At 44.0% G+C, this 26,769-nt stretch overlaps 1 long non-coding RNA gene and 1 other non-coding gene across 2 annotated transcripts; one reads left to right on the top strand and one right to left on the bottom strand.

The window, feature by feature from the left end:
• Window positions 1-2,223: 2,223 nt before the first annotated feature.
• Window positions 2,224-26,769, top strand: LOC117079457. Its single transcript, XR_004435453.1, has 4 exons — window positions 2,224-2,449; window positions 2,849-2,957; window positions 25,367-25,498; window positions 26,267-26,769. It is a non-coding gene; the product is annotated as an uncharacterized LOC117079457 (long non-coding RNA).
• LOC117079711 lies at window positions 25,361-25,464 on the bottom strand. The gene has a single exon (XR_004435565.1). It is a non-coding gene; the product is annotated as a small nucleolar RNA U13 (small nucleolar RNA).

Below are 26,769 nucleotides of genomic sequence, written 5' to 3'. Positions count from 1 at the left end.
GGGTTCAAGTGATTCTCCTGCCTCAGCCTCCTGAGTAGCTGGGACTACAGGCATGTGCCACCACACCCAGCTAATTTTTGTATTTTTAGTAGAGACGAGGTTTCACCATGTCAGCCAGGATGGTCTGTATCTCTTGACCTCGTGATCTGCCCACCTCAGCCTCCCAAAGTGTTGGGATGACAGGTGTGAGCCACCACGTCTGGCTGTAACTTTTTATTTTTAAATAGTTATAGACTCACAGAAAGGGGCCATGAGTACAGGGTCGCATATACCCTTCCCTCTGCCTCCCCCAGCAGTGACATCTTATAAAGCTGTGGTACAATAGCAAAACCAAGGAATTGGCACTGGTACTGTTGAACTACACTGTAGATTTTATTCTGTCCTCAGCATTTTTTAAGCTTGCATTTGTGTGTATGTAATGTTATCCCATGTATAGATTCATGTAACCACCATTCCAATCAAGACACAGAACTGTTCCATCACAGTACAAGAATTCCATTCAGGCCAGGCGCAGTGGCTCACGCCTAAAATCCCAGCACTTTGGGAGGCTGAGATGGGTGGACCATTTGAAGTCAGGAGTCTGAGACCAGCTTGGCTAACATGGTGAGACCCCGTCTCTACTAAAAATACAAAAATTAGCCAGGTGGGTGACACGCACCTGTAATCCCAGCTACTCCAGAGGCTGAGGTAGGAGAATTGCTTGAACCCGGGAGGCGGAGTTTGCAGTGAGCCTAGACCATGCCACTGCCCTCCAGCCTGGGTGACAGAGTGAGACTGCGTCCTAAAAAAAAAAAAAAAGCATTCCATTCTCTGTGTTTGTATTCCTCCCCTCCATCCTCCTGCTCCCCGGCAACCACTTATCTGTGCTCTTTCTATCATTTCATCGTTTCGAGACTGTTGGATAAGTGGAAACAGATCCGAAAGTTATGTAACCTTTTGAGACTGGCTTTTTTCACTAAGCATAATGCCTAAGGTCCATCCAGGTTGTTGCATGTACCAAGAATTCATTTGCTTTTGTTGCTAAGTAGTATTCCATCGTATGGAGGTATCAGAGTTTGTTCCATCTTTTGCCTATTGGACATTTGGTTTTCTTCCTCGAGTATTTTGCCATTATGAATAAAGACCCTATGAATATTTATATGCAGGTTTTTGTGCAAATATAAGTTTTGATTTCTCTGGGATAAATGCCAGGAGTATGACCGTTGGGTCGTATGGTAAGTGTTTAATTTTGTAAGAAACTGGCAAACTGTTTTCCATGGTATCTGTACCATTTTACATGTCTACTGGCAATGTGTAGAGATCTAGTGTCTCTGCATCCTTACCAGCATTTGATATTATCACTATTTAAAATTTTAGCTACTCTAAATGGTGTGTAGGCATATATTATTGTGGTTTTAATTTGCAGTTTCCTAATGACTAACGATATTGAACAACTTTTCTTGCTTATTTGCCATCTGCCTATCGTTTTTGGTGAAATAACAGTTCATGTCTTTCAGCCATTTTTTAAATTGGATTTTTTTTTTTTTACTGTTGAGTTTTGAGAGTTCTTTATATATTCGAGAAGACACAAAACGTTTGTCAGATATGTGGCTTGCAAATATTTTCTCCCAGTCTGCAGGTTGTCTTTTCACCCTCTAAACAGAGTCTTTCACAGCACGAAGCAAGTGGAGACTTTAAATGGCCATTTCAGAAAAGCCTGACCTAGCCTTGAGAGTGCCGGACACGGTCACTCCACTGGTTCCCGCTCACGAGGGCAGATCACGGGTTTAAATCCCATTTGCCTGTGCTAATTCAGCTTCACAATAGCTCATCCACCATGGGCTTAATGCTCTTCAGTGGCCACAGGTGAGTGTATTTCAGGACATCACAAAAAGATAAGCTGAGAAAGAGTGGCCCGCTGCTGCCAGAACCGCTTGAACGGCAAGTCCCCACTGACCCAGAGAGTGAGTCAGTTGCATCACCCCCTTAGAAACCTGGAAAATGCATCATCATCGGTGTAGAGCAAGAGCCAGCATTCAAAACGCCAGGGGGCTTATCAGGCCATTTCACCACAACATCAAGTAACAGGCAGGCTTGAATTCATCTGGCGCCGTTGACCAACACAGAGAGCCAAAACACACACGGAATTCAAAATCAGAAATAACCCCAAGTTTGAGTCATCCGATGTGGTTGTCTGCCTTGATTACATTCACCAGATAAAAGTCCAATGCACTCTGCGGGGTGAAACAGCCTCTGCCTCAGGTTGGGAGTTGCTGCCATGGAGACCACAAGAGTGGAGATTTTCTGACACACGGAAAGGAGTGGATTACCGCTCCTTCTTATGTAAATTTCCATGGAGGGGAAAAAAGATTAAAAGGAAAATAATTCTGCTGTAGTCATTTTCATTTAAGGTAATAAGATCCTTTGATTCCATCTTGGAGAAGAAGGCAACAGCTGTTTGTCACAAATGGTAAGACATTTTATTTGACATTTTGCAGGAACTCAATCTTTAGCTGTAATTTTGACCTAATGGTTACACTGAGTTGTTTTTAAGAGAAAGATAGATTTTCTTGAAGCCAATTGGCCTCAGGAATGAAGAATGAAGAACTAATTGTACCAACCTCAGTTTCTGAAGTGGACAGGGAAATCTTACCTTCCAGCCTCTCTATGTTCAGGCTGAGTGGGTCAGAAGGAGAGTGTATTAGGTAAGAAAATTTCTCAGCATCATTTAATGAACACTGGATTTATCCTTTTGCATTCTGGCTGTAGTCCCCAACTTTCACGTGGCAATGCACCCTCACCTCAGCTCTCAGCCCATGTGGTCCCCTTGCTGAGCACTTTAATGAATGATTGCATCTCATTTTCACAGCTCTTTGATGCACCTGCTATTATTACTCTTATTACCATTTTCCAGTGGGAAGCTGCTTCTTGGGCAGGGTGGATTTCCATCTGTGTCTCCTTTTTGGTGTTGAAAGCTGGTAAGTGAGGACACCAGGATTGGAACCTGGGTAGTCGGAGTGCGGACTCTCTCTTTTCTCGTCTTCCTGCTCTCTGCTTCTGGCAAGTTCAATGTCCACTTTTGATCTTCACCTACATTCCAGAATAATAGCTACTTTTGGTTGTTTTCTCAGCAGCACAAGAGAAGTGTGGAGAGATTTTTAGGTGAGTCGTCTAGAGAAGTTAATCTTATTTTGGGAATTCTACTGGCAGCTTCAGGTGGGGAAAATTTTGTTATTTTCTGTCCTCCTCTAGGTTCTAAAAGAAAGGGAAAAAAGATGGCGAGAGTAGAAAGATGTGACTGTATTCACCCTTTGTCAGGTGATGAGTGAGCAGCTTGCAAAAGCATTGAAGTTTGGAACAATCCAGAGAACCAAACTTTCAGCTGCCAGAGATGGCACCTGGTACACTGGGTACATCTGCCTGTAGGACCCAGAAAGAGCTGGAAGCCAAGTGCATGGATCAAGTCTGTAGAAGGTGGGAGAGCCAGGAATCGGGTGTCAGGGGGCATTTATTACCCATGGAAGCAGGTTTTTGTCAATTCCGTTCACTGCTGGATCACTAACACCTGGAATGGTGCCTGGCCAGGTAGTGGCTTAATAATCATTGAATCAATGAACAAATGAATGAATGGCTGTAGTAGGTGCTAGCAGGGCATCCTACTTCTTCCATCACCATGAAGGTGAAAGACATCATAAACGGGAATTTAGACAAGCCTCAGGAATTTTCAGCTGCCGTATATCTTGACTTGATGCTTCTAGTAGTTATATTATTTGTAATTCAATCTTTCTTTTTAAAATAGTTGACCAAGTGTGGTGGCTCATGCCAATAGTTCCAGCACTTAGGGAGGCTGAGGCAGAAGGATCACTTGAGCCCAGGAATTGGAGACCAGCTTGGGCAACATAGTGAGACTTCATCTCTTAAAAAAAAAAATTAGCTGGGTGTGGTAGTGCACACCTGTGGTCCCAGCTACTCTAGAGGCTGAGGTGGAGCATTGCTTGAGCCTGGGAGGTTGGGGCTGTAGTGAGCTTGGATTCCATCACTGCACTCCAGCCTGGGTGACAGAGCAAGACCCTGTCTCTAAAAAAATTAAATAAATAATAAAAAAATTAAAAAGGAACTCCCTTTTCTTTATTTTTAGGCTTCCTTCCCACCTGCTAATTCAAATGCTTTACAGCCAAAAATATCTTACCTTGATCCTGGTTTTTTCTGTATAACCTCTCTATTTCTGTTTCTTTCAACCGAATTTCTTTGGTCATCTACAGTTTTGTTTCTACTTTTCCTTTTTCTATGCATGCCTCAATCCATTGCGAACTTCTCAACCTGCCCCAAGTCCCCACAACTCCGCCAAAAGTAATTCTAACATTTTACGAATCCAATACATCACAGTTTTAAAAAAAAAAATTTTAAGAAGTATACTTTAGTTGAATTTGAAAAAGTTGCCCACTCATGTTAAATATTTATTTCCTTGTGTCTGGGATATCATTTGATTCTGATTCTGTTCCTAATTCTCTGACCACCCTTTCTTCATAGATTTCTCTTCCTTTGTTCAGCCTTTCACATCCTTAGAGTTCCATCCTCTGGTGATTGTTTGTCCTGTTCCATACATTCTCCTTATATGAGCACTGTGTTTTAGCTCATGAATGGTCACATGACCCAGCCAGGTCAATCAAAGTCTTCCATGGTACTTTGTTTATTTATTTATTTACTTATTCTTCCACATGCCATCTCATTTAACCTGGGACTTTTGTCGGAATTATCAGGAAAGATATTCTCCTTTCTTGGTTACAATGGACTTTTAGGATCACAGTAGTCTGGGGCTGCCAGGGACCATGTTCTTCATGAGCAGAGAGCCTGGCTGAGAATAAAGTCAAAACATGAGAAAGCAGGATGGAGAGACATACTGTCATCATGTTACCCCTGGATCTAACTATATTTGAGGCTTAAACTAATCCCGGACTCTAAAATTATGAAACTAACATATCTTTTTAAATAAGTTAAGCAGATTTGAGTAAGGTTTCTGACACTTGCAACCAACGGTCCTGAAAAAGATACCTCTACTTAGTCTTCCTATTTCCAATTTCATAACTCCAACTTCCCGATGCTGCCAGAAGGAATGATATGAGATACAGAACAGGTAGTGCTATGGCTCTGTGTAAGACCTCTCAATGGCTCTCCAGAGACTATTCAGGAGTGTGAACTCAAAAGCCTTGAGGGAGCAGGCTGATGGCATAACTGAGGGAAACAGTCCAGGTGTAAGATAATAGAAAAGGGGGGACCCAGTGTTCAGCCCTAGAGTATGGTCTGCCTCCAATCATGCATACTCAGAATGCAAACCCCAAGTGCCTGCCAAACAGAACATGTCTGGAGGTTGGATTTAGCCTCCAGCCTCCAAGTTTGCAACCTTTGGCTTATGTTGCAAGTTTAAGCTCCTGCAGACAGCCCTGGAGGCCTTTGTGATCAGGCCTCTGACACTTCACAAGATTCGTTTCCTGTCATTAGATGCTGTAGTGACACTAAGTTGGTGCCCACATAGTGTTCTTTTACAGTCCTATGGTTTTGCTCATGTTGGCCCCTTACCTGGGACTTCAGCCCACTCTATCCTTTCTATCATGATCTTCATCTCATTAAATCCCATTTGTTCTTTAATATTCATCTCAGGTGTCACCAGCTCCAGGAAGCCTCCTCTTGATGAGACAGGTGCCCCTCCTCCATTCTCTCATGGCCTGCTTTATGCCTCTCTGTCATTGCCCCTGACGTATACGGCAGACAATGTTGATTACTCACTTACAACCATTCCTTCTCCTGCTTACTTGCTGGCAGAATTTGCCTCTCTCAATGAAAGCTGAAAACACCTGATATTCTCTTTCCCAACCTGCCTTATAGCTAAAGTCTGGGGATGTGATTTAATTCTCAAAGAGATAAGATGGGAAATCTGCCAAGGAATTCTTGGAGAAAATTTTCCTCCATGACTACAAAGGAATGATCTTTTTCATGTCTGCCACTAGATGTAGTTTTGTGAGGATGTGATGGTTGGAGCTACAGCAGCCACCTTGAAGCTTTGAGGGGGAAAGCCAAGAGAATCATAGAGGTGGTGAACTGGATCCCTGCCATTCCTGAACTGCCGAACCAACCTGAGAACATTCTCCCCCAGATTTTTGGATATGTGAGATATAGTAATAATCCCTGATGCCTAAGTCACATTTTGTGTGTGTGTGTGTGGGGAGGTGGGGGCGGTATTCTCTTACTTGCAGACAAACATATTCTAAATGATTCAGCATACGTGTTCACATTGCCTGTGCACTTTCTCTTCTATTATTCTGTAAGTTATTTGTGGGGATAGATGATCTTATACTCTCTGGTCTACCATAGAGTCAGAATTCAGTAAATGTTCACTGAAATACTCTTTTTTTGCATAATTTTTCCACTGAGAGCTCCAGTAAAGGGTGAGTGCCAGATAACATCTGTCCCGTTTTGGAGATAGCCCCTGAGTGTTGGAGGGTGGAAAATATGTCAGGGAATGTTACATGACTAACACCCCAGGATTTATGGGAATGAAGAATCTGTTACAAGTGTTACATCATCTTAGTGGAATCGACTAGTGCTACTCAAATTGTTTGTTCAGACTTTTCTTTACGTGAAAGCTTACTATCAAGCCCAGCGTGTATGTCAGATGAAAGTGTGGTGCGTTGGTTGGAGAAGGGAAGGGATGATGGGGTGCTCACAGTCCCCCTCGTCCATGCTGGGCCTGTCTCTTTCTTGCTGCGATCCTTGCAGCCCCTTCTCTGACCTCTTCCCCAGGGTCAGTAGGCAGACAATTAAAGCTGCTTTTATGATCTTGAATCCATCAAACCCTTGGTCTTCCCTTGGTCCTCAGCTCTTTCATTAAAAGTTGGAGGTCACCATTAGCCTTTTGGAGGTCTATAAGACTCCAATTTTATTGGGGTATTTAGAGCACTGCACCAGCTTTAACAAAAAATGGTGCAGCAAATCAAAAAGGCAAAGCCATTTCGAGGAATCTATTTGGCAGTCCCAGTCCTTCAAGTACATACATTTAATTTTATGGTTTGTAATACAAGTTCATTGAATTTTTCATACCAAAGGAAGCCTTTGTATTTTGGAAAGCTCTATAAACTAAGAGCAGACATTCTTATATGGCATTTTGGCTCTTTTGTTCTTTTTTTTTTTTTTTGCGACAAGGTCTTGCTCTGTCATCCAGTGTAGAGTGCAATGGGGCTAACATGGTTCACTGCAGCCTTCACCTCCTGGGCTCAAGCGGTCCTCCCACGTCAGCCTCCAGAGTAGCTGGGACTATAGGTGTGCACCACCACATCCAGCTAGTTAAAAAAAATTTTTTTTGGAGATTGGGGGTGGGTCTCACCACGTTGCTTAGACTGGTCTCAAATTCCTAGCTTCAAACCATTCTCCCACCTCGGCCTTCCCAGATGCTGGGATTATAGGTGTGAGTCACTGCGCCTAACCTCTTTTGTTCTTAATAAAGGGGAAACAATCACTTGAGGTCCCAATATTGACTCACAGAGAAGCCATTCCCCTTTCACATTTCTACACACTTGTTAACATAAGTCTGAGTCTTCTCAGATCTTCTGACTGAAATTTAGGAAGTGGAATCAGATCTTCACATGATCTAGATCTCGGAGTTGGAAAGAACAGTGCTCTCAGGGTGGAGGGTTTGTGCAGGGCGGGGTGAAGGATGTTATGGGGATAGCATCATACCTAGATCACTAATGATCCCATGCAAAAGAAGGCCAGTCTCTCTCTGTCTCTGTCTCTCTGTTTTCTAAAGAGGAGATTAGATTGTATTTTCATTTTTTCATGGTCACTGGCTTCCCTTTAGCTTCAGGAAAGTAAATTTTAATCTCTCAGCCTGGATGAATTGCAACCCCGACCAACAAACTACCAGATACACTCAAGCTCTTGGCAGAATTGCCCTCACTTTTGTGAATCCTGTCTCTTCCCCTGGGCAGCAGAGTTCCTGAAGCCCTCTCAGTTGCAGTCTGTTCTTTCTCCAGGATGTTTCCCAAGATGAAAAGATGCCGTTGTTTTCCTTGTTGATAAACAATACAACTCTGAGATCTTTACACTATTTCCTTTGTGTTATAACTCCTTTGCAGCCCATAAAACATCCCTCTACCTGCCCATTCATCCAACAGATATTTACCTTTTATTTGCCAGATATTGTTCTAGGAGCCGAGGATACTGCAGGGAACAAGTCAGGCACACCCCTGTTGGCATAGAGTTTACATTTTAGCTTGGGGACAATAATAAACAAATAAATACTAAATATAATGTCATATAGTGAAAGCACTATGAAGGAAAATTGTGGTATCTATGAGAACGAGCCTCTGGGATCTCATGCTGCAGAGCGTGAAAGCGACTGGGAACCCTGGCAGCTGCATTCAGGAATGCATCAGTGTGTCTGCACTGAGACTGGTTCCCCTCAATGTCCCAGTGTGGCAGGGACACTGAGGCAGACTTGGGATTTCTCGATGGGAAACTTTGGCTTGAGTACTCTCTGAAGGCCTTGCTGGAATTTTTGTAGAAGTGTATTCTAGTCTGAAATTCTTCCTCTCTCCCACCCTCCTTTCCTTCCCTCTCTCCTTCACTTAGGGGCAGATCTTCACTGCAGTTTGACAGCTCTCGCCACCAGTCCCAGTTCGCTCCCTTCATTTTCTCATGTGTGTTTCCTGCAATAAAAGTTCACATTTCTTTTTTTTTTTTGAGATGGAATTTCACTCTGCTACCCAGGCTGGAGTGCAGTATCATGATCTCAGTTCACTGAAGCCTCTGCCTCCTGGGTTCAAAAGACAATCCTGCCTCAGCCTCCCAAGTAGCTGGGACTACAGGCACCCGCCACTATGCCCGGCTAATTTTTTGTGTTTTTAATAGAGATGGGGTTTCACCATGTTGACCAGGCTGGTCTCGAACTCCTTAGGTTATCCACCCACCTCGGCCTCCCAAAGTGCTGAGATTACAGGTGTGAGCCACCACACCCAGCAAAGTTTACATTTCTTATTCCATTCTCGAGCTGACACAAGACTAATGCAGCCTGCAAGAATAGAGAGTGATGTGGAGTGGGAGCTACTTTAGGTAAGTGGCCAGGGAAGGTGACATTGTCTAGAGACTTGATTGGAATGAGGAAATGATCAGAGCAAACCCCTGGGGGAGGAGCATTTACAGCAGAGGGAAGAAGTCAGAGCATTCAGACTCAGAGACTTGGGTTTCTGTGGGTTCCCTTCAAAACTGTTGAGGGGCGGCAGTGGGGATGGGTCCCCTCCAAACTTGCTCCCACCATCTCCCTTCCATTTGGAGGGCTCTGTCTTTAACCGCTTTGCGTATTTGGCTTTACCTAAGATTTCATGTTAACAAAGAGTTCCATGTTTAAAATAAAAACACCCTGGAAACCACTGCCCTGGAGGCACTCTGTGTCTCTGCCCTGTTTTATGACTCTGTCAGTTCACTGGCCATGCAGAGAATGGGCAGTGGAAGAAATTACCTCTATTTGGAAGCCTCATTGTTCCACCGAGATACTGGATTAGTGTGAGGCAGGTGTAGATAAGGGGAATTAGAGTAAGTGATTAAAGGACTTGATGCATGGACTCTCGTAGAGAGGGTGGGGCAGGATCATTTGGGGGCTTTTCATGCTCAGCTCAGCAGCGCTGCAGTTGGACAGCAGCCAGAGGAACTGGCATATATCAAGTAGACAGAAGTGGACAAAGGATGGCTGTGAGTGCTAAGGTTTGGGGAGGGAGTGGGAGGTAAAGGGTAGCCTTCTGTGTGAACCGAGAGGAGTTTCCAGAGGCAGTGGAGGGTAACAGCTGTGCTCAAGGGCTTCAGTTTCAAAATGTAAAATGTTAATATTGCCCAGAAGAAAGATGATAGAATTCACCTGTTACCAGTGATTGGTAACTGGATGTATAAAAATTTCCTGGCACTTTGTTAGTGACTTCTTTGGTGGTAAAACTTTATCTCTCCCTCCATCACCCCCAAAGTTTTCAGAAGAAAGAGACTGGCAGCCTTCATGCAAAGACTGACCTGGATGTGAGAGGTTTTATATTCGGTCCTTTTAGGCTGGGTAGGGAACACCAGAATTGCTGATAGAGAAGTGAATGTGTAACACACTGAAATGAAGGTGTGTTCAGCCAGTGAACTCAGGGAATCCTTGAGGTATGTTTTAAAATCAAGTTTGTTTATAAATGAGAGGTTCAACCTCAAAGCCTTAAACATGCAAGAGTCTGTTGTCTCATATAAAATATTTTGGAGATGGGTAGTAAGTACAGGGCTGCTAAGGCAGCTCCATGCATTATCAGAGGTCCAAGAGCCTTACGCTTTCTGCTCTGCCATGTATACTTTCCATCCTCAAGGTCCAAAATGGCTGCTAAAATTCCTGCCACTACATCTGGATCCCAGGCAGCAGGAAGGAGAAATGGAAGAAGAACTGTCCTGTCCCTGAGACAGCGTCATTCAGCATGTACCATACAACATCTCTGCTTATTGATCACTGGCCAGAACTTGGCAGAGATGAACCATAAGGCCCTTTTATGTTCTGCTAAAGACAGAACGATTAAAGAGCATATGTATTTACAGTCTACCTGATTTTAGTAAAGGATTGAGTGCAGCCTAAGGCATGTGCATGTTATCCTGCAGGTAACAGGGGCCACAAATGGGTTGTGGCTAATGGAACATGGCTGAAGGGACTGAGCCAGTTCTGAGCCTCAGGAGGTACTGCTGTTTCTTCTTGCCCTTCTGGGACTTTCATCATGGGAAGAACCCACAGTCTTGGGGTCTTTTGCAGACTGGGTTCCAGAATGAGATGCATTCTGAACATGAAGATGGCGCAGTTCTGAACTTGACCCATCACCTGAAGCCAAACTGTCCAAACCACCTCTCAAAGCTATGAGCCACAAATAGGTGCTTATTTTGTGTGCCTCAGAGATTTGTAATTGATATACAGCGTCACTGTAGCAGAAACCTGCGAATGCCCCTGGTAACTGGATTCGTCTCTATTCTCTCATACTGTGAGTGCTAGACAGGGGATGTGGCCAGTCCTACCCGTTCGGTATACCAGGTGACCTCGGAGATAGTGGGAGGGAAATGCCACACAGAAATGTCATTGCACAAAACAGAAATGCAGTGCTCATCAGCATGTGACAGCTGGCACCCAGGTGAGCACCAGGGATGGTTTAGCTCAGGGACTCTCAAAACTCAGCACTACTGGGCCGGGCACGGTGGCTCAAGCCTGTAATCCCAGCACTTTGGGAGGCCGAGACGGGCGGATCACAAGGTCAGGAGATCGAGACCACCCTGGCTAATACTGTGAAACCCCGTCTCTACTAAAGAATACAAAAAAAAAAAAAAACTAGCCGGGTGACAAGGTGGGCGCCTGTAGTCCCAGCTACTTGGGAGGCTGAGGCAGGAGAATGGCATAAACCCGGGAGGCGGAGCTTGCAGTGAGCTGAGATCCGGCCACCGCACTCCAGCCTGGGCGACAGAGCCAGATTCCGTCTCAAAAAAAAAAAAAAAAAAAAAACTCAGCACTACTGACATTCTGCTGTGGGCGTCTGTCTGGTGCATAGAAGTTCAGAAGTGTCCCCGGCCTCCACCCACTAGATACCAGTGACACCTTCTCCCTCCTATGCTGAGACAATAAAAAATGTCTCCAGATATTGCCAAATATACCCCACGTGGCAAAATCACTCCCAACTGAGAATCACGGATTTAGCTGATCTGGCTTCAGTTCTTCTGTTAAAGTTAAGACCAGAAAATGACAACTAATGACACCACTTACTGAGCATGTACTGAGTTCCAGGCACTTGGTTAAGCATTTTCAGGGATTAATTGAATTTGGAACGTTTATGAATGAGGAAGCTCAGGACAGAGAGAAGTAACTTGCTCCAGTAACATGTTTAGTCCACAGTAGAGCTAAGGCCAAGCTGTCTGACTCCAGAATTCATGCTCTTGACCATACTCCATGTTGCCTTCCCGAGAAATTAACCCCTTGGGGGAGTCAGGAAAAGATGCATCGACACGAGTGTTATTCTTGTGACTATCACTTGAATTCTGTATGTGTGTCTTATAGTAGCAAAAACAGTGTGGCCTTGTTCAGGTGTGATTCTCACTTCCCTTACATAGCTGTGGAATAACCTCAATAGTCACCCTCATACTTCCCTGCCTACCTGAGTGGGGCTACACAGACTGCAGGACGTATCCAGCCTCTTCAGGCCTTTTCTGGACAACTCATTCCTACTTAGTGAAAACGTGTTTCCTGCACCTCTTTGATGATAGAGATAAAAAGCCTTAAAAAGGTTTCTACCCATTAGTCTAGCAATTCTGCTTCTTGGAATTTATCCTTAGGAAGGAATCAAATATGTCAAATCAAACGAAGAGTTATGCATAGGATATTTGATTTTAGTGTGATTTGCAAGAGCAAACATTGAATATGATATTGGGCAAATAAATTACAGCATGTCCAGATGGTGGTATGTTCGACTTGTAGATGAATATTTTCTTCCAAGGGAAAAACTTCATGATATATTATTCTTTGAGAAAAAAAAAAGATTTGAATACCATGTAGCATATGATCCCAATTTTGGAAATTGTGTATATATTACACCATCATATTGAACAAGCAGGGACTTGTAGGATGCAACAGAAATGAATCGTATTTTTGGTCTCCCACTGTCTTGTCAAGCTTGTTCTGCAGTATTTATTCTGCTCCTTGATGAAAGTGGGGCAAGTTCTACAACGTCTTTGTGGCTCTTATCTAAGAAAACATCATCCAGTTACTTCTTCCACAAAACCTAGTCTCCATTGGTAGTTAATATGCCCATTCCAGGGTAAGGACCCAAATCCTCCCATCGACATTGCAAATGAAAATTTCCTCCCTCTCCCAGCTTTGCTGTATTAGGCTGGCACCTGCAGTGAGAAGGGGTTGTGGGGCTGTGCGCCTCTATATTCGTCACCTGGTGCTTCCATTTCCCATACCCCCCCCACCCCCACCCCTTGGCTTCTCCAGGATTGGCTAGGGCAAGGGGGGAAGAGAGGAGGAAGGCGGGTGGGAAGGGACTCACTTCACTGGTGGTGTTCTAGCCATCTGGGGTTGACAGATGACTCACCTCATGGGTTCCTTCATGGGTAATTTGCAGCCACCGCCCCTTATCTGCCTTTGCTTGATTGGGAGCATGCATCTCTTCTGACCATTCCTCCACTGCTTCTCCCTCACCCCCTAGCATCTGGTGCCACACCTCCTAGGCCGGTTCTGCTCCATAGGAAAGTCACACATGCTTTGCCCTGACAAACTCGGGAAAAGCAAGTCTCCCTCAACACAATCACCTCATCTCACTCCGTCCTCAGAGCAACTGGCCTGCTGCCATCTCTCGTCCTTTAGATTTCTCAGGGCGAACCAGACATCAATCCATGGAGTCTCCCATGATCAGGGAACATGCTGCAAGTCTTCCAGGAGGTCTCATGGAAGCACCTTCACCTAGGCTTGAGGTGAGAAGAAACAGCCTCTCCTCAGGAGGGTAGGGAGTCTAGGGATTGGCAGCTCTCTCCCCAAATCCTTGTCTAATCCCAGCCCAGCTCCAAATTCTTTTTTTTTTTTTTTTTTTGAGACGGAGTTTTGCTCTGTCACCCAGGCTGGAGTGCAATGGCACAATCTCAGCTCACTGCAAGCTCTGCCTCCTGGGTTCACGCCATTCTCCTGCCTCAGCCTCCTGAGTAGCCATGACTACAGGCGCCCGTCACCATGCCTGGCTACTTTTTTTGTATTTTTTTTAGTAGAGATGGGGTTTCACCGTGTTAGCCAGGATGGTCTCGATCTCCTGACCTCGTGATCTGCCTGCCTCGGCCTCCCAGAGTGCTGGGATTACAGGTGTGAGCCACCGTGCCTGGCCTCCAAATTCTTTAAAGTTGTGGTGGTGGATAGATTGGGGTCCCAAAACCTGTTTCTGACTACCTCCTGTGTAAGTCTTTGTGGTCTTCCACCTTCCCTTAGAAATGGGGTGCAGTTACTCTTGGTGTCTTGGAGCCCTGGCTGATACTAAAACAGAACCTGTTTTAATATCCTGTTTTGCACAAACACAGAATAAAGAGGCAGACCGTATGCCTATCAGTCTTGCAGAGGCCTCCGGGAGAGAGAAGATGGGGAACTGGATAGCATGATTTCCAGGGTTCCTTCCAACCCAGAGATTGTATGGCAGGCTGGCAGGGAATAAGAGAAAGCATTGGACACATTCCCTGACTGTACTATTAGAGAGACAAGACACGCACTAAGCACCCTGGTAGCAGACCATCACAAATGCTTTTGATGGTAATATAAATGCAATAACAATAAGTATGAACAATCAAACCTTGAACCGTTTGGAATGAGCTTTATGTCTCAGAGAATAGGGAGGAGTCAACTCACTGCTGTAGAAAGTTGCTGAGAGGAGGTAGATGTCAACTAAACTTGGTGTTCCGAGAGGACGCCTTTAAACCTCCTTGGCCTCTCCTCCCGGGCACTTTGCACTTGTTTGTTCTCCCAAATGCCTCCTTGCCAGGAAATCAGTCCCAGTCCCTGTAGTTGGAGTAAAGTTGTCATCTACTTTTTGCTATTGCACTTTGTCTACACTCCTTCTGTGCATGTTGTCTCATAATTGAGCGGAAGCCTCAGAAGGTCAAGGGCTTCTTTCTTTATTCACAGTGATATTTCCTCTCTGGGCCTGGCACATGGGGACACACATGCACGCACACGCACACATGCACGCGCATGCACGCACACACACACACACACGCGCACACATGCACGCGCATGCACGCACACACACGCACACGCACACATGCACGCGCACACACACACACAGCATGCACACACGCACGCACACACACACGCACACACACACGCACACACATGCACATGAGCACGTTGATATTATTCTTTTGTCCATGGCGCTGAGTTAGTGATTGGCTGAGTCAGGGCTGGAGCTGGGTTTCTGGGTTTCCACTGCACAGCTCTTTCTGCCTCCTCCCCTGGACTCTCCACTCTCTGGCTTCCCGGGTCTCTGGGCACCAGGAGCCTGGAAAGCACTTCGCTGGATATTCCAATTCTGTTGGCATTTGTGACTGAGGACATGTGCCCAAATTCATCCTGTGCGTTTCCAACTCAGAGCCTTCTGGAACAGAGGTGCTCCCCAGAGGCAGGCAACATGCAGCCTGAGGAGATGGGTCACAGAAAGCTGCACACCCGGCGCTGGTATCATGCTGAGCAGAGCGGGCCCTCCCGTCCCAGTGGCCCTCCCTTCTGTGTACATTTAATGAGCGTTTGGCTGCGTTTCAAGGAGACCTGGCCTTGGGCACAGGGCATGGAAATGAACTCCTGAGTGAGCTCTCTAGGAGAAAAATAAAGGCCTGGCCTTGGGCCTGATTGGAGCCCCGTGACTCTGCCAATGCTGTGTAGAGAAAAAGGCAGTTGTGTTGAGTTACCGCATTTTAAATTAGAGGCTGTAAACCTTCTCATTTTATGGGTGGAAACCAAGGCTCAGAGAGGGTGTCTGATGCCCAAGTTTATGCTTCTGGCTTCACAGTAAATTCAGTCACCCTTAGACTCTGTAGAACCACTACAGAGGCCAGCTGGAAAGAGGTCTGAATCCCTGCCAACCTCGTTCGGTGCCACCTCAATTTGGGGGAACTCCTGGCCTTCTTGGGTGAATTATAATAGATGCTTCTGCACATCCCTGTGCCTCTGCATGTATCCCTCTGTGAGCCTGTCCCTGGAGAGCCTGCACCATGTGTTTATCATCCCTGGATTTCCAAGAGAGGGCACATTGTGGGCCCACAGGCATCCCAGGGTGGGGGGTCACTGTCACCAGGACTGGCTTTTCCAAGCAAGTCAGGCCCAGCTCTTCCTGCCAATGCGCCTCCTTTCTCTCTCCTTTCATCTCCCGAGCCTCAGAAAGCTGAGCAGTTTCTGCTGAGGATACCATCCTGTTAATTCTAGGAGGGAAGCCTGCCAGGAGCAGCCAAAATTTCTGGCCCATTTCCCAATGCATAGGACAACTGGGAAATCACCTAGAACAGTGCTGTCCAATAGAAATGTAATGTAAACCACACATTAATTAAAAATTTTCTAGTAGCCACATTAAACAAAGAAAAAAGACACTGGTGAAATCGAGTTTAATAATACATTCTATGTAACCTAAGATATCTAAAACATCATTTCTGCATGTAATCAATATAAAAAATTATGAATGAGATACTTTGCATTTTTTGATATTGAGTGTTCCAAATCTGGTATGTATTTTACACTTATGGCACATCTCAATCTGAGCGCTAAATTTTCATAGAAAATATTTGATCCATATTTCAATTTCATAAAATTTACAATGGAAACAATAGAGCCATCTCTCTGCATTGTTTAAACGTAATGTTTTTCAACAACTGAATTGTCTATTTAAAAATTTACATTTACATTAATTAAAGTAAAATTTTAAAAAGGCAGTTCCTCAGTTACACTCGTCACTTTTTGAGGGTCAAACACAGGCTCTAGAAGATGTGGAGGAAGCTCTGGCAGAATGGGACTGAATCAGGTGTGTTAGGCTGTTCTTGTACCACCATAAAGAAATACCTGAGATTGGGTTTTGCTTTTTGTTTTGTTTTGTTTTGAGACTGAGTCTCGCTCTGTCACCTAGGCTGGAGTTCAGTGGTGTGATCTTGGCTCGCTGCAACCTCTGCCTCCCAGGTTCAAATGATCCTCGTTCCTCAGCCTCCCAAGTAGCTGGAATTACAGGTGTGCACTACTGCGCCAAACTAATTTTTGTATTTTTAATAGAGACTGGGTTTTGCCATGGTGGTCAGGCTGGTCTCGAACTCCTGACCTCAAGTGATCCACCTGCCTCAGCCTTCCAAAGTGCTAGGATTACAGGCGTGAGCCACCATGGCCATGCAAGACTGGGTAATTTATAAAGGAAAGAGGTTTAATTGGCTCACGGTACTGCAGGCTGTTTAGGAAGCATGGTGCCTGCATCTGCTTGGCTTCTGGGGAGGCCTCAGGAAGCTTACAATCATGGTGGAAGGCAAAGGCAGGGGCAGGCGTTTCACATGACAGGAGCGGGAGCAAGAGACAGTGTGTGTTGGGGGAAGTGCCACACCCTCAAACAACCAGATCTTATTGAGAACTCACTCATTATTGTCCTTGGTGCAAGGACAGCACCAAGCCTTGAGGGATCCACCCACCGTGATCCACTCACCTTCCACCAGCTCCCACCTCCAATACTGGGGATTACATCTCAACATGAAATTTAGACGGGACACATCATCAGGGGAGAAAGCCCAATGGCTCTAAGGGGTGGGGGCAGCTTCGCTCATTGTTTTGGTGTGTCAAAATACACGTCTCACTTATTTTCCGCAGAGTTTCAGGGATTGAAGGTGGGTGGCAGTCACGGTGGAGGTTGGGCTAGCTTCCAACATAGTCGTCAGTGGGATTTCACGTCTCTGCATTTTCAGCAGCACGGGGAAGTTTGGGCAGCACTGATTTTGCCAGGGAGACCGGGAGGACTGGTACTCTGGGGAGAGTCTCCTAGGTTCAGGGACCCCAGAGAATGCCTGCAGGGTGTCGAGGCCCCTTGAGCGGAGAAAGGGAACCGCTGCTCCCCCTCCTGGTAGCCAGAGGAACAACAGTCCTGCCGGGCTGCAGTGATGGCAGGGCTGAAGGCAGCCTGTTCCAGGGTGGAGGCAGATGGACAAAGGGCTGAGGAAAAGCTGTGTCTTTTTTGAATTTCCAAGTCTCAGAACGCAGAGACCCTTGACTTTGGAAGTACGATGACATGAGTACAGAAAGGAATCTTAGAGAGCAAGATTATTTAATGCAGTTTGGCAATTTTCAAGTACAAAACAAAAATTATTTATTTTTCCCTACATTTTGTTAGGAATCTGTAATCACCTTCAGAAAGACCTCACATGTGAACATATACATTTTCAGAAATGACATATCAAATCCTCCAGTCACCTACTCTATAAGCTGAAATTATGTACATAGTACAATAATATACATAGTAAAAAATTCAAAGCACACCGTAAGTTATACAATGGAAAGTAAACATTCCCTCTTCTTCCCTTGGACATCTCTTTAAAATGTTCAGAGCAACTGCCAGGTAGTAGCTGCTCAATAAATGCTAGTTTTTGAAATATTGTGGGTGGGCCAAAAAACTAACAGCATCATAAATATTTGATTAAACTGCAAACCAGTGGGGCCTTGTGTGAGAAAAGGAGATGTGGCAGCCAGGTTGAGCAATGCTGCTTTGGAATTTGGTGCTTTTGAATGCTGTTTTTTTTGAATTTTGCTTTAAAAGTTATTCACACCCTCTACCCAACACTTAGAGGAGGCACTCCGACTGTGCTTATCTGGAAGCTTCTGGAAACAGGGTGCCCAGGATAGTAAGGCAGGGAGGGACATTGCTTTTCAGGGCCTATGGCGGGCAAGTGGTGAAAGGGCTGGTCTTGGATGCGACAGACATGCCCCAGGAAGGAAAAAGCTATGAGCTATGTTCCGTCTTTGGCAGCTGGGTTACATCACTTTAGGCCAATTTAATCCAACCAACATTCAGGCTAGTGGATGGGATAAGAAGAGACAGTTTTTATCTTCAAAGTGTTTGCATCTGAGGGCAACAAAAGGGCACATCCACCTACTATAAAGTAATGCAGAGAATGATGGTCACTGATGGCAAATTTCCCTGGAGTCCAAAGGAAGGGTCAGCAAACAATGGCCCACAGGCCAAATACGGCCACCACCTATTATTTTTAATAGACTTTATTTTTAGAGCAGTTTTAGGTTCACAGCAACACTGAGTGGGATGTGTAGAGATTTCCCGTTTTTTCCTTGCCCTCACACATGCACAGCCTCCCCCATGATCAACTTCCCCCACCAGAGGGTCACATTTGTTACAGCTGATGATTGGCACATCACTCTCACTCATGGAGTCTATAGTTTACATTCTGGATCATTCATGGTGTATATTCTGTGTGTCTGGACAAATGTATACTGATGTGTATCCACCACTGTAGTATCATCAGAGTAGTTTCACTGCCCTAAAAATCCTCTATGCTCTGCCTCTTCATCCCTTTCTCCCCACCAGCCCCTGGCAACCACTGATTGTTTTACTGTCTCCATAGTTTTGCCTTTTCTTGAGTGTCGTGTAGCTGGAATCATACAGTATGTAGTCTTTTCACACTGGCGTCTTTATTTTGTAATATGCATTTAAGTTTCCTCCACGTCTTTTCATGGCTTGATAGCTCATTTCTTTTTAGTGCTAAATACTATTCCATTGTCTGGATAGACCACAGTTTATTTATTCACTCACCTGCTGAAGGGCATCTTGGTTGCTTCCAAGTGTTGGCAACTATGAACAAAACTGCTCTAAACATCCATGTGCAGGTTTTTGTGTGGACATAAGTTTTCAACTGTTTTGGGTAAATACCAAAGACAGCAATTGCTGGATCATATGGCAAGAGTATGTTTAGTGTTGTAAGAAACCGCCAAGCTGTCTTCCAAAGTGGCTGTACCATGTTGCATTTCAACCAGCCATGAATGAGAGTTCCTGTTGCTCCACATCCTTGCCAGCATTTGGTGTTGTCAGTGTTCTGGATTACAGCCTGTTTGTTTTTGAAAATAAAGTTTTATTGGAACACAGCCATACCCATTTGTTTATGTATTATCTATCACTGCTTTCATGCTACAACAGCAGAGTTGGCTGGTTATGACAGAGACAGAATGGCCATGAAAAAAAAAGCCTAAAATATTTACCACCTGACTCTGTTCAGAAAAGGCCAATGCCTGGTCTAATGGAACAGCTGTGTTCAATGGAGAAGCTGTGTAGGTGTCGCAGTGGCTCCTTGGAATGGAGAGAGTAAAAAGGGGAGAGATTCCAGACACAGGAAACAGACTGAGCAAGGACGGGGTGGCCTGGCCAGGTTGGGGAAACGGGGCAGTGTCAGAGACTCAGCTCTTTAGGCCTTTCCTCAGCTCTAAGCTGGAAGGAATTGAATCCATTTTTCCACCATTGTAGAAAAGACAGGATGAATGAGCTGATGTCTGTAAATGCTTCAAGCAAGATATGAGAAAAGCATCCCTTCACGCAAAACGCTATTTCTATTTTATTGTTAAATGGATGCTAATTTTTCTGTTTTCCTTTTCTCTTCCCAGCCCAGTTTGCCAATTTCATCCTTCCTATTGTTTTGCCTTAACAAAACAAAACATACCAAGCATACCAGCAAGCTGTAATGTGTTTACTTACAGAAACGTATTTTCATTCTTTTTCAAATAGGTAGTTCACTCCTAGGGTCCAAAATTCAAAAGGTTTAAAGAGCGTACAGAGAAACATTGCCCTCCTATTTTGTAGCCTTCCTGCTCTTCACCTTGGACGCAGCCAAAAGTACCAGTCTCTTGCATTGTATATCCTTCTAGAGATATTTTCTGCAGGTACAAATATTGATGCAGATATTATTTTTCTTTCCTTTATCACAAATGATCATTTTATATGTATATGTATACATGCATCTATATATCTCATATATATATGGGCACCATTTTGCAGTTAGCTTTTTTCCTCTTAGTAACAGTTTTAGAAGTGTTTCACACGAATGAATCCAGAGCTTCCTCATTCTCTTTTTATTCCTTTTTAGTGCTTCGTCCTGTAGACGTATCCTGTTATGTTTAAATGTTTTAGTGGCAAATCAGGGCTGTCGCTGTCTCCCCGTTTCTTGCCATCATCAAGCCCTGGATAGTATTTATTGCTGGGTTCAGGGTATGGGGTCAGTAGCAGTGGCTGGGTTCATGGTGCTGATGGCTTTGAAACAGCTTTTTTGTGGCCCTTTGCAGGTGAAGCGAGAGAGAGAAGAGAGCTAGATTCCAGGAATCCTGCTGGCAGGGCTCTTCAGCCTGCTTTGGCTGCTGGGGTGGGGTTTGGCTGCCTAGGGGCCATTGCCCTGTTCCTGTGATTTCCCTTCCTCAGGTTGCTGGTGGGAAAAGGACCGTTGGAAATGGAAGACATCAAGATTATTCTGATGTAGTGAGATCAGGGAGGCTCTATGGTGGTGGTGGCATTTGGCAGGTGTCTTAGCCATGGCTTTTTGATTGAAAGTTACAAACACCCATCTCCAACTAGCTTAAGCGAAAAGGAGAATTTATGGGTTTATGCAGGCAAACAAAGACATTTAGCACTTGTAGCAGATACCACCAGTTACTTATGCAATGTGCATTTCCTCTGTTGTCTCAATATGCCCAGTTAAAAATAGTCAGCTCTTCGGACTTCCTTGCAGTGAGGGGTGGTCGTGTGACACTTTTCTCAACGTTGAGATGTAAGCAGAAGGCTACAGGTTGGGTTTTCTGGGAATATATTATTTTTCTGATGAAAAGGGCTACACTCAATGGGCACATGCTTTCTGCCCTTCCAGTGTGGAATGTGGATATAACCCCAGAGATGTAGCAATCATCTTGGAGCATGAGGAGAGTCATGTGATAGGGATGGCAGAGCAAAATGGTCTTTGACGTCATCATGGAGCCAGAACAGCAGAGCTTGTCCACTGGCCTTTTAAACACCTGCTACCCCGCTAAAACACAAACTCCTTTGGCTAAGCTCTGGAATTGGGCTTTTGCTGCTCAGTGGAGCAGGGGCCTTGTCCTAATTCAGGGCAACTGGATTCTGGGCTTTGTACAGTGTCAGTTTGCTCCGTCTCTTTCCAGTTTATTCTCTTAGAATCCTCCATGAGGCAAGGGACATAGAATCTACCCTGTCAGCTTCCAATCCAGGGGGAAGAGAAAGCTGGCTATTCCTTCGATTCCAACATGGAGAGGAAAACTCCAGGGAAGACATCTGTGTAGTCTGTCTTGAAGGGTCTTCCTTGAGCCAACTGCTGTGGATCAGAGGATGGGGTAACATGATCAACCACATTACCAGATCGGCCTACCTGGCAGATGGAGGAGGGAGCAGTTTCCTAAAGGAGGAGATGGAATATTTTACCAGAAGTGGGAAAAGGCAGGCAGGCAGATGAAAACAACAGATGGTCCTTCAGCAGGTGCCGAAGGTTTAGATGAGTGGAGAGGAAAGGCAAGGTGATTTCAGGGGGATGGTCACCTCCTCCAAGAAGCCTTTTCAGACACCCTGACTTAGCCACTTCTCTCTCCACACCATCCACTCTTGCTTCCCTTACGGTAGTACCTGGCACTGTCTCTTCCTAGCAGTTTTGAAGGTGGGCACTTCTTCTGGTTGATCCTGTATCCTTCCTATTGCTAGCATGTGGTGGCCACTCATTGTTTAGAGCAGTGAGTGAAGGGATGGGGGGAACAAAGACACAGAGGAAGAAAGTCACAAGAAAGACTTCAGTGTGCTTGGAATCTTGAGTGTATGATTAAAAACCCAGCAAATCCCAAGATTCTTAAGGTGGGTTAGGGTTTTAGCATGGCCCTGAATGTCAGGCTAAGAAGTCTGTGCGACGGACAGTAGTGAGCCGTTGAAATCTTCTGAGCAGGGGAGTGGCAAGGTCAGGGCTGCTGCACTCCTGTGCCTTGTTCCTTTGACCCCTGGCTGCTGTCTTTCTTTTCCATTCTCTGGATTCTCCATGATTCTTCTTGGTCTGGTTCTTCATCTGTCTTGAACACCTTTAGTCCATGTTTCCCACCCCTGCTTTTTTTCTCCTCAAACTTCTTCACCAATCAGTTCTGGGCTGATTCTGTTCTCTGTGCGGGGAAAGGACAATTTACCCTGGTGCCAAGCGAGTGTCCTTCCCAGGAAGATTCCATCTGAGCAGCTCTTGGCTGCCCTCTTCTGGGCAATGGTGGATATAACCACCTGCTCTTTTGGAACTGGCTAGAAAGACTCTGGTAGCAGCCTTGCCTCACGATGAGAGTTCTGTCTTTTTGTATCTGCCCACCAGATCCCCTTTAATTACTTAAGATCAGTAAGGTTTTTTTTGAACGCCTACCAAGTGTTTAGATTTGTCTGGCGATAGCTACGTATAGAATAGAATGCTTCTGACTTCCCACTGATCTAGATATTGTTCATCGTGGGATCTAAGCCATGCATAAATGTCTGAGCACTTCTTTTGCTAATTTACATGTCTGTCCTATTTATTTGACTGAACTGAGGTCACTTTAGTTTTGAAAGCCATTGAAGAGGTAATGTATTTGAACTTTATAAGTATGTAAGGCTTACATATTTATGTTCCCCGGAGAGCATCTTCCCCCATAAATCACACCCTGATGCTTTCATCAAAGTGCAGAAGTCTGTGCACATATTTTTATTATTCACAATGGAATCAAGGCAGTGCCCTAATTAATGATTTTGCTAAGAGGCAATTGCTGTTTCCAGGGAACTCGGACTTGTAACATGGATTCGAAGCCATTCCTGGGGTTTTTTGAGCTCATAAAATGACGGATACGCATCCCAACAGGACATCTGACTGGATTCTTGGCCTCACTGTCGGTGATAGAAATACTTTATTCTGAACGAGTTGCTTTCTTCAGGCCAAAGGCTAATTGCTATCCCATTCTGGTGAGCAGGCTCTCACTCAAACGCCTGGGCTCTGAAACCTGTAATCTCTTCACAGTACTAAGATGACATCTTCCTTTCCTGGATCCGCATTTGGAATTCCCCTATTCCTCCATTCATTCAAACCCAGCCCATTTTTTCAAGACCTATTTCTTTTTTTTTTTTTTTTTTTTTTTTTTTTTTTGAGACAGAGTCTCGCTCTGTCGCCCAGGCTGGAGTGCAGTGGCCGGATCTCAGCTCACTGCAAGCTCCGCCTCCCGGGTTTACGCCATTCTCCTGCCTCAGCCTCCCGAGTAGCTGGGATTACAGGCGCCCGCCACCTCGCCCGGCTAGTTTTTTGTATTTTTTTAGTAGAGACGGGGTTTCACCATGTTCGCCAGGATGGTCTCGATCTCCTGACCTCGTGATCCGCCCGTCTCTGCCTCCCAAAGTGCTGGGATTACAGGCTTGAGCCACCGCGCCCGGCCTCAAGACCTATTTCTAATCTCTTTTCTCTGAGATCCATTCCCTGCATCCTGACTTTTCTTTGTTCTAAACAATAATACTTCTGTAGTTTGTGGCATTGACTTAGCAAAAGTCATGTATTATCTTGCAACATCTTTTAATTTTTAAATAAACCTTATTTATACATTTTGTACTGTCATTTAACTTTACAAAAGTTTATGTTTCATGTCTTTAATTGAATCATAAAATCCATAATGCCAGAAACCATATCTTACACTTGGTTGTTTACCCCACAGAATGTTGAATATTTATTGCTATATATTCAATAGATGAGCAGCAAATGCTCTTGACTGGTGGCTTGTTGTATCATTTGCCTATCTTAGCTCTAATTAGTATACTTGCCTGAGAAATTATTTACAAAAGACAGATTGGCCCAGGCCATCATTAACACTTCTCTGGAATATTTTCATTCATTTAGATGCTTTGCAAAATGTATCGCCCAAATGGCACTGTGTCTATGTGTGCACATAAAAAAGAGAAGCCAAATTAAAATCATCCTTTTAATTTATTGTTGATGCATGATTATTTTAAAATTTAGTTTTAATTTTGATTATACACATACATAATTTTCAGGGTCAAATAATTTTAGAAGGCATAATGAAAAACAATAGACTCTTCTCTTGATCCATCATTTCCTGCTTCCTAGAATCAACACATTCAGTTCTTGCTTTTGGTTTTTCCTCCATGTCACTGGTATATGCTTATAGTGCTCCTTCTTTTTTGCCTAACGCCTTAAGCATTAACTGTTAGCCTCCCACTATTTTAGCCCTCTTTTACCGCTTCCACCATGCCCCGTTGTGCACAGTTCCTGAACCCCTGGACCCCCATGCTCCCATTATCCCACTACTGTTATTTCATAATTTTGCTTAGGTTAATATTCGGTATGTATACTTTCCTGTCCCTATAAATACTCTTCACAGCTGAAATGTGCTTACTTTTATTTTCTCGCACAGTCTTTAGGTTTTCCCGGAGTTAATAGCTCTATGGTTTTTTCTTCCTTTGTTTTGTTTTCTATCACTAATTCACTCAAAACTTTCTCCTCGGTTGTTTACATTTCCTCTCAATACACTCACTCACATCAGGTATTCTAACAAAGCCATCTCTTGACCATCTTTCCTGCGTCCTGCTGAGCTGCTCCAACCTGGACTAGTTTATTTCTAGGCTGAGTACATGGCTGTATTTGGATCTCCCTTCACCTTTATCTCTGGGATTTCCTTTGCTCTTTCTTGGATTGATGTTCTCATTTCCCAGACTCCGTATCTTCCTCTTTCTTGCTTTGCCTCCTAATTTTGGACTTATCTTGTAGCTGCTGCTGCTTCTTTTTTTTTTTTTTTCCTTTTTCACATCAGATGGGAAGTGTGCCAACATCACAACAAGGTTTGAGGTGGGCACATCTCACGCACAGACATGAACACCCAATCATCATGCTTATAAACTACAAAAGGATCTCCAGTAGCTTCCTGAGAATGGGGTCACGGCAGGTAATTGTTTTGAGACTTACGTCTGAAATGTTTGTATCCCACCCAAATATTTAATTGTTAACTTTGATAGGTATAGAATTCTAGGCTAGAAATAATTTTTTTCTACAGAATTCTAAAGTCATTGTTACATTATCTTTTTGCTTCTAGTGGGGCTGTTGAGAAATCCACAGTCATTTTGGTAGTTTGAGCAATCATTTTTACCTTTTTCTGAAAAGTTTTAAAACTCCCTCTTTTATGTCTATTGTTCTGAAAGTTTGAGATGATGGAACTTAGTGTGAATTTATTTTTATCTATTGTACTGAATATTTACTGTAACTTTTAAGTCTAGAAACTCATGCCCTTCAGTACTGAAACATTTCTTGGATTATTTCTTTTGTCTTTTTTCTTCTATTTTTCAAGTTCTTTTTCTGAAATTTTAGTTACGCAGTTGATGAACTCCTAGAATGATTTTCTATATTTCTTATCTTTTGTATCATATCTTCCATCTCTTTGATTTTTCATTCTACTTTCTAAGAGATTTCCCTAAATTTATCTTCTAACCCTTTGGCTGAAATTTTCAATCTGGCTGTCAAATTTGAATTTATAATTCCTCTCTTGTTTTACAATTGTTTTCCTTTTGCTAGAACATTGTTTTTGTTTAATAAATTACAATAACTTCTCCTATTTGTCTGAGGATGTTGATGATAGTTTCCTTTTGAAGTTTTTATTTTCCTGCAGAGTTTTCTATAAGTTGCTTTTTTCCCCCTCCTAATATTTTGACCTTTACAGTTGACCCTTGAAAAACATGAACTTGAACTACCTGAGTCTGCTAATATGTGGATTATCTTCTGCTTCTGCCACCCCTGAGACAGCAAGATCAACCCTTTCTCTTGCTTCTTTTCTTTAGCCTATTCAACGTGAAGATGACTAAGGTAAGGACCTTTGTGATGATCCACTTCCACTCAATAAATAATACATATAGTTTTTCTTCCTTATGATTTTCTTCATAACATTTTCTTTTCTCTGGCTTACTTTATTGTAAGAATACAATATATAATACATATATCATAAAAAATGTTTAGTGATCGTTTTATGTTATTGGTAAGTCTTCCAGTCAAGAGTAAGCTCTTGGCAGTTAAGTTTTTGGAGAGTCAAAAGTTATATGTAGATTTTCAACTGCTTGTGGGTTGGTACCCCTAACCCCATGTTGTTAAAGGGCCACCTGTATTTTTCAAGTTAGGGAATTTCCTCAGAGTTTTGGTGATCATTGACTAAGTCTCACATTTTGAAAT

The sequence above is a fragment of the Trachypithecus francoisi genome, unplaced genomic scaffold (genome assembly GCF_009764315.1).
Source record: "Trachypithecus francoisi isolate TF-2019V2 unplaced genomic scaffold, Tfra_2.0 Lachesis_group7, whole genome shotgun sequence".
NCBI lineage: Eukaryota > Metazoa > Chordata > Mammalia > Primates > Cercopithecidae > Trachypithecus > Trachypithecus francoisi.
This window is presented reverse-complemented; position numbering and strand designations above follow the sequence as displayed.